The sequence below is a fragment of the Mytilus edulis genome, chromosome 11 (genome assembly GCF_963676685.1).
Source record: "Mytilus edulis chromosome 11, xbMytEdul2.2, whole genome shotgun sequence".
Taxonomy (NCBI): Eukaryota; Metazoa; Mollusca; class Bivalvia; order Mytilida; family Mytilidae; genus Mytilus; species Mytilus edulis.
In genome coordinates, this window is record NC_092354.1 from 47,121,375 (window position 1) to 47,128,165 (window position 6,791).

Below are 6,791 nucleotides of genomic sequence, written 5' to 3' on the forward strand. Positions count from 1 at the left end.
TCGTTGATGTCAGTCTTTGGAAACAAGCCCTTGAAATGATCAAAATGTGACTTAACTGATAGACCTCAAATGTGTGTCTAGATCAATATAGGTTTAAGATATGAATGAACAACAAAGAATGTCATATTAGATATTTCAGAAACATTGATAGTTTTTTTTTACTGTATCAAATATGTTGTTATTTTGTATGATTGTCACTAGTGTTACTTTTTTCATTTTTGTGTTACTTTTTTCATTTTTGTGTTACCAAATTGTCACTTGCGTTACTGATAGAAAAATGCATGCTAAAGATGAACCCCTGAATTAAATTAATAATTGTTTCGCTTTTGGACAATGCATTGCCAGTTCATTTCATTCGAGAGAGAACGAATATTTTTATTCAACTTGTTTTCACATAAATTACCAAAGTTTATTACTTAAAATTAGCTTTTTCTGTGACTGACTTTGAATTTAGAAAAATAATATTAAAAAATCTTTAAAATTATATAAAATATATAACATTCGAGTATTTTTCAACTAATAATCCTTTTAGAACGTTTACAAAGATGGTTTTAAATAATAAAGTATTTTTTTCAAATAAGTTGTTATGGTAACACAAGTGACACTTGCAGACAGCAAGAGGTACATTTTTTTTAATTTTTGACATTTTGTGCATTCAAAAGTAGTGCTCTGTTATTTTTTCATACAGTTGAATAGTTCTGTGTTGAAACAAAATAAATTTTAAAACGATATGAGTATTTTTTTTTTTTTGAAAAACACCATTACAAAATATCTACATTTTTTGAAAATGACCCATATCCCTTTAGCTTTCATTTACTTTGTAAGGGGTCAGATCAGTTAAGTGACCAGTTTCAAGGCTGAAATTCTGTTTCTATGAATTTACATTGTCTGTCCAAATTTCCAATCCTTCTTGAGGTCTATTACAGATCCTCTCTATTGTATATGCATGCAGAATTTACCACTGGACACTAAAAGCAAGCATTTGAAAAATTTTATACAAATGCATATCACTTGCTTTTTAAAGCAGGTCACATACAGATGAGAAGATTTAAAATATAACTTTTTTAAATACAAAACTGCTTGCCAGGTGATCAAAGTTAGGTCTGTGATATTTTCTTTTTTTATCAGATTGCCGATATTGTTCTAGACCTCACAATATTTTTTGTAACTGCCACTCTCGTGAAAGCTTGGGATTTCTATGTATACATTTTTATAATAGAGGAAGATTTGGTAGGATTGCCAATGATTGATTGATTGATTGTTGGTTGCTTAACGTCCAGTGGCAAATATTTCATGCATATTCAGGACGAGAACAAGTTCACAATAAATACAATAGGTAGGTTGTTGTAATAGAGGCCATCTAGGATGATGGTCGGGGAAATTTGGACTGCCACTGGAAAATGAGGGTATATTGGATAGGGACAGAAATTTTGCCTTGCAACAGGTCACCTACGGACCCCTCAAAGAGTTGTTGCAAGGGTTCTTAACGTGAAAAGAGAGTGGCACTCTCTTTACACGAGGCATCGGATTTAACGTCCCCTTCTGACGGACGTGACTGCGAACTTGATACATCCCGCACAGCCAAACGGACGCCCCACTTCAGCAAGCGTTTTACTGCCGGTCGGAAGAAGACCAAGTGACCATATTTCTATTCCCCAGTCACCCTTGGGGATAGGATTGCCAATGAAACAACTCTCCACAAGAGACCAAATGACACAGAAATTAACCACTATAGGTCACTGAATGGTCTTCAATAATGGGAAAAGCCCATACAGCAGTCAGCTATAACTTGAAGGCCCCGAAATGACAAATGTAAAACAATTCAAACAAGAAAAATTTATGAACTAAATGAACGACAACCTCAGAATAACAGGCTCCTTACTTGGGACGGGCACATACATACATAATGTTTGTTTGGTAGCAATAAATAAATTGTTGTGTTCTTAGTTGTTGTCTGGTCAAAACTACACCATGTCTATTTATTCATCAAATGAATCTTTAAGAACATTTTCACATACTGTTTTAAAATTTTAAAATATTGACATAATCAGATTCATTTTCAGCGTTTAGATTATGGATATCTTCCTCCTTATTAGCAAGCTTAGACTTCAATTCAGTCTCAACTTGGCTTTTTGTGAAGTATTTTTCATTGAACTCTGTCTGGAGACGATCAATCTGTAACAGTAATACATTCATTATTAATAAAATTGAGAAAGGAAATGGGGAATGTGCCAATGAGACAACAACCCGACCATACAGCAGACAACAGTAAATTTGCATTCAGTTCTAGTGATTTTCTAGAATATATTAAAATATCACCAGGAATGAAATATTTTTATTCCTTAGACAGGTTAAGTATGTCTGACATGGGTTAAATAAGGATGTTGGAATATGTGGATGTTAGGTTCCATTTTTATTTTCATTGTATTAAAATACTAAATGAGAGGATGTGATATGATTGTAAATGAGACACTCTACAAGAGACTAAATAACACAGAAGAAACTATAAGTCACCATACAGACTTCAACCATGAGTAAACCCTATTCTGCATAGTTGGTATAAAAGGCAGCGAAATGACGAATGAACAATTAAAACCAATTTAAATAAGAAAACTATTAACGGCGTGATTTATGTACAAAAAATGCATAATGTTCTTTCACTTGAAAATTAACGCAATGATAATTAAATTAAACACATGCTAATGTTCATTTTGTTCAGCTCCATTCGGGTCTCAATGCTGGTAATTAAAAATTCTTGATCATGGTAATAAAACTTTACAATTTGACACCTATTAATAAGTAAACATCCTGTAAGGTACATGAAGTAAAGATCAAACATGTTTGCTTATCAGTAGCTGTATGATCCTTCCTCTTATTTAGTTATTAACTCATGTAATTAAACCACTTGGACATGCAGAAATGTCACCTGTTGTTAACAAATTGATGAAGCCTTTCTAGTTTAATAATTAAAATCATAAACAAGGTAGTGTAAACCCCTGGTGTTAAAATTTCGGATTTGTTTTTATCACAGTGCAAAATAGCCCAACATATCTTGTCAAGTTGTTATGCAACTTTACTTATACATTTTCTTGTTTGAGGAAGGAAATATCTTTTTGCAAAGACATATAACACTAATTTAAATATTGTTTGTCTCTGCTTTTTGACACAAAATATAATTGTAGCTAGCTATATAATATGTTGGCCATTATTTAATTATTACATTGAAGTAAACCCAAAAAAGTCAATTTACTGAATGACATATATGACCTGCACGAGTAAAGGTAAAATTATGAATGAAATTCCTCTACTTCTCTTTTACTGCATTAAGATTTTTATTAGACTGATAGCATCAACTATAATACATTTGCTTAACTTTCTAGCAGTTTAAAAAAAAAAAAAAATTGAAATAATTGTGTTACTTCTACTGTCTGAGGTTTTACAATGTAGTTTGTGACTGAACATGTTCAGCTGACAGGCCATTACTATCTTATGCTAGGAACCGTCACAGAAATAAGGGTTTGGCATTTACATGATGGAATTTGTGATTCTCAAGTTCTTAGGTTTTTCTGAGGAAAGTATTACAAAATTAACATGGCATGCATAGACAGAACCTTTAATACTTTTAAAGGACATATACTTTTCGTTCTGGACTAATTAGGAGGCCTAGGATTTTTCATGAAGCTAAGAGAATTGTTCAAATTTAATTCATGCACTCTTTACATTTTTTTTTTTGTTACTCACCGCCGAATTCGAAGGGGACTTTAATTTGCACTCTGTCTGTCCATCTTGCAAGTCAGTTTTCCACACTTTTTTTTATCATGCTTGAAGAAACTGATATTTGGTATATAGTTTTCGCATGACAAGTTATAGTCCCAAATTGATTGTTTTTTTTGTGCAGATTTATGGTCCCTTGAGTAGAAATTCACTCAAATAATCAGTTTTCCACTCATTTTTTCGTCATGCTTAAATATATTGATTTGATATTAATGTTATATAGTTTACATATATGACTATGTTTTGCCATGCTGTAATACTCTCAGAATGCTTGTTATGATACCATGTCCTTTCATAATGAGAGTTGCCCAGGAACATTTTTGAAATGGCAATGTTTTACATTCAATGTACATGTATTGTGTCATATTTACAGAATATCTGATTTATACAAGTTATGGTCGTTTGAAAAAAAAACGTGTCATGCAATGATGTTGATTGAAATCTGTGAACTAAGTCTTTAATAATTTTCTCATATAATTTCAGAATGCCAAAAAAAAACCATCGCCGACAGAAGGAAAGGCTATAAAGATAAACGACATAAATCAAGTGTAAATTCAGATACAGAGTACCCTTATTTAGACCACAGCCATAGTGCCCTCCCTGAATCTAACGACTATTCAGATGGTGAAACAGCTACAGCTTGAAGTGCATATTATGAACATTCGATGAAGTTTTGAACACTTTTGACAAAGAAAACAATGGTCAGACATTATGCAGCAATGAGGTTGACATGTGTACTAATGTTAGTGGAATAATTTTAAGTGATGTGTATAGACATAGTATTTGCCATCTACAACTGACAACAGTGCGAGGACAATGTGAAATAGAAAAATATGATATACTTTATGAAGCACTGAGATGTAGTTTACCTGCACCGTATATATTGAACTCTACACGTAGTGTTAATCAGATCCTCTAATTTTACAACAACTCTGGAAAAACTGTCATTAATTCTAACATTTGTAGAAACTTTAAAGTCAATATAAGTATACATCAGATCGCAGTGTCGGCTGCCCACGAGATATGGGAAGGAATGCCCTCAAGTTTCATCTATGCTAAAGATGTAGTATTGCTTCTGAATAAACTTTCAACATACAATGTTTGTATAGAAATCCAGATAAAGAATTTCAAGATGTGACAGTAGTTGGTGCAGGTATCAGTCATCAGAGAGGGTGACTTTTGTGCATCTATTGGAGCATTTACTTACCATTCAACAATACAATCATCATCTTGTTGTTTGCTTGCGCAACATAACCGTTGTAAGGAATGCTCAAAGTATAGAAAGTCTTTGAAATTAAGAAAACAACGTCTCGATCAACAGACAAAACCAAGGTACAAATCGTATGCATTCGACGTATAAACACAAAGACATGTCAAGGGAAATGTTAACCATTAAACTGCAACAACAGAAGAAACTTGACAATGAAATTTCAAAGATGAAAAGAACAGTTGAAAGGGACATTCTTCAGAAGTCAAAGTTTAAGAAGACCTTGTATATGACAAGAATACAGTAGAACTTATTGGCTATGTAAACATTGATTATGTGGGCAACCAAATTCCAGAAATTGAAAAGTTAACAAACAATACGTCATCAAAATTTGCTAAGTTTATGCTGGTATTAATGGTAAGAGGTGTGACAACTTCTCTTAAGTTTCCCTTTGCTGCTTTTGCAACGACCAACATTACAGCAGACTTCCTATATCCAATTATATGGAAAGCAGTACAAATATTGGAAAGTTTTGTTAAATTGAAAGTACTTTTCTTTACATGTGACGGTCCTTCATCAAACAGAAGATTTTTTAATTTACATAGATTAAATGATGAACTGGTGTACTACACTGTTAATCCGCACGATACCAGTAGAAATTTATACTTCGTGTCTGGTGTTCCCCATCTACTGAAAACTACCAGGAATTGCTTCATTAATTCACAGTCGAACAAAAATACAAGACCTTTTTGGAAAGATAGAAAAAGATATTTCCAGGTTACATTTGGTTAGATTGTTCGAGGAACTTTGTGAATTGGATTTGTATAATCCGTGTTCAAAGTTGACACGAGTCCATATTGACATGAAAGTTTTTAGCTACATGAATTTTAATTTAGAAGCTCACATTTAAGATAGTTAATTTTATCGGTAACATGAACATTTTTTATTGTATGAATGTCCCTAGTCTATTTGAGGGTCGCAATAAAAGGAACCCAAATCTAGATCCATACCGAAACCTACAAGATGAGGGCTTACACTGGCCGAAGACAGACTTCATGAACTATTTGAGCACATGGAAAGATTCTGTGGGAAATCGTCAAGGTAATTTCACCAAATCACAACAAGCTGGGATGTAGTTAAGTTACCAGACATTGCAAGGGTTGCAAATAAGTGTGAACTCAATAACAGAATGTACAGAATTCCTCCTGAATGAAAGTGCTCCATTTGTACTCACACACAATTTCAATCAGGACCCTCTACATTTTGGACATTTACGACACAAAACTGGAGCCAACAACAACCGTACAGTGTACGAAGTTAGAAATATAATGACCCAAATAAGAACAAAATGAGCAAAATTTAGAAATAAGTGATGAGAATAAATGTTAAATAAGAAAATGAATAGTTAAAAGCCTGAAATAAAAGTTTATCAAACTATGAAGATAATTTGTTCATAAAGGAAAATTGTGCTAAAAAATTACCTTAAACAAAAGACAAAAGCTGAAAAAAAGCTGATAGGTAACTTTAAGAAACTTATGCTTAAAAAGCTCTATCGTTTACTGAAACTTTGGGATTTTAATCTGTAAAAAGTAGAGTGTAAATCTGGATCTGGATTAAATGTTTCATTTAAACTTGGAGAAAACAATGAGCGTATACATAGTTATGAAAAGATTGAAACTGCAGATAGAGCCTTAAAGCAGATACTTTTACTTCTAGATAAGTTTCGTATTTCTGGTGATGCTCTTCATGAACTGTCCATACTTGTGGATAATATGCCAAGAAAATACATGAACGTTCAGTGAAGAGATGA

General features: G+C 32.8%; 1 pseudogene; it reads left to right on the top strand.

Annotated features, from left to right (window-relative positions):
- The first annotated feature begins 2,219 nt into the window (after window positions 1–2,219).
- LOC139494328 (uncharacterized) lies at window positions 2,220–6,333 on the top strand (annotated as a pseudogene).
- Window positions 6,334–6,791: the final 458 nt, after the last annotated feature.